This window comes from Rhagoletis pomonella, unplaced genomic scaffold (genome assembly GCF_013731165.1).
Source record: "Rhagoletis pomonella isolate Grant_MI unplaced genomic scaffold, Rhpom_1.0 Rhpom_scaffold_00047, whole genome shotgun sequence".
Taxonomy (NCBI): domain Eukaryota; kingdom Metazoa; phylum Arthropoda; class Insecta; order Diptera; family Tephritidae; genus Rhagoletis; species Rhagoletis pomonella.
In genome coordinates, this window is record NW_023458601.1 from 63,676 (window position 1) to 66,074 (window position 2,399).

Genomic DNA, 2,399 nt, shown 5'->3' on the forward strand with positions numbered 1-2,399 from the left:
GGAAACCCTCTTTCTCCAACAATCGCTGATATCATCATGGATGATCTTCTAGACAATACCCTTTTGGAACTCAAAAACGACTACAACATTGAAATTAAATTCATTACCAAATACGTGGACGACATTTTTGCGATTATCAAAAGAAACGACGTGAATAGCATTCTAAAAACACTAAACAAATATCACAGCAAAATTCAATTTACTATAGAAATGGAAGAGAATGCCAGTATCCCTTTTTTAGACGCGCGTATTTTTAGAGAAAATGGCAACCTTATACTGGACTGGTATTCTAAACCTACATCTTCTGGACGCCTAATAAATTATTACTCTTCGCAACCCACCAAATATAAAATTAACACCGCCAAAAACTTTATACACAAAATATTGACAATAAGCCATCCCAAGTTTCACCCAACAAACATAGAAAAAATAAGGAAAATTTTGAAAACCAACAACTACCCTGACTACACAGTACGCGAACTATTAAAACAAAAATTAATGCAAATAGATAATCACCGAAATAAAACAGATAACTCAAAAGCAACGGATACAGCAAAAAAATATTACAGCGTGACCTACATACCTAAGCTAAGCGAAAACTGCAATCACCAACTGGCCAGAGCACAAAACATAACCTTTGCATATAAATCCAACTTCACCTTATCCTCAGTTTATACAACAACAAAAAGCCCAATTGACTCCCAACACAAAAGCAATGTTGTGTATGAAATTCAATGTAAAGGCAAAGAAAACGAAGCCTGTGACAAAGTGTATATTGGAACAACTAAGCGAGCTCTAGGTACCCGGCTAGCAGAACACGAAGCAGATATAAAAAAACGAAAAACAAACACAGCACTAGCACAACACATAGTAACGAGTGGACACACAGCTGATTTTAAAAACACTATAATAATAGACCAAGAGAAAAGGGAAAAGACTAGGTACACGCTGGAAAGTCTGAGAATAATGGAGAAAAGAGAAAAAACAATAAATAAAAAGGAAGATACCGATGACATTGCCGCGGCTTATATTTTATGTTTACAAAATTAATTTAAAAGTTTTCAGTCTTGACTAAACTACCACACAAGATGGTATTGGATATTTAGCAATTAAGATTTAGAAATGTTTAAGTGTTAATACTGTGAGTATTGTCTTGCATCGAGTTAGAATTGTTTGTTTACATATGTTATTGTCATCCAACTATATTTATATGTGAATACGTACATGTATGTATGTACTTGTTTGTGTTTCTCTGCTTTTAATGTTCTTTTTTATATTTTGTATTTATTGCTGTAACAGACAAAAATAAACAAACGCGCCCCTGATGATGCTAATAAGTTTAGCGAAACGTTGGGCTGTAATAGTGGAATAAACTTGTTTTATTTGCACTAAATATAATTAGATCGGACTAGCCTATCAAGAAAATTCTGTAAAAAATTTTTTTGTTGTTATAAACAATAATTAATTATTAATAAACAATTACTGATGTTTAGTTCACTAGATCGATTCAGTAGATCAATATCTGCAATTTAAAAAAAAAAAATCGTTAAAATCCTTGCTTTTTTGCGGCAGTTATAAACGATTTCATCAAAAGTTGCTATTAAGAGAGGAAAAAAGAAGCGTTCGTACTCAAAAAGAAAAAAATTCATTATTCGAAAAATTCGCATTTCTGAGCAAAAAGAAAAAATACGTGTCTCCTTAAATTGTTCAAGGAACCATCCCTGTGAGTTTTATCGCAAACTTAAATTCACTTTCCGCCGGCCTGGGTGATTTGAGATGGAATGAGCCATATACATATGCATTGTCGTCAGTAGTAGAAGTAATAGAAAAGTCGTCCCACCCTGCAGGGAAACCGTGGTCTAGTGAATCAAATTTCTAGTTCTGTACTAGGTCTTTATCGCGAAAAACCAACTAGTCCGCTAGTAAGTAGATCCTCACAAGTCCAAAATCGGCAAAAAGTGGTACTTTTAAAAAATTATTTTTTTCAGTTTTTTCACTAGAAATCTATGTATATCTAAAGTGACGAATTCATAAATGTTTGCTCATTCTGCGCTACTGTTCAGTAAATAACTATGCACTTATATAAGTACATGCATATAGATACACACATATATACATACATGGGCGTAGCCAGGTAGGGGCAGGGGGGTGCTCGAGCCTCACCCCCCCCCTAACTTTCAAATTTTCCATATATATATATATATATAATAGTATCCTGAAATGCCAGCTTAATAGGGTCGAGATCCCCCCCTAAATTTCATTCTGGCTACGCCGATGTATACATACATATGTATGTGTGCATGGAAATGAAATGCAGACCTTCGTTTTATTGAGTTTTCTTCTAAGTAATACACACATCCATACATATTATTTTTCTATTTACGTGTGTATATTTTTGG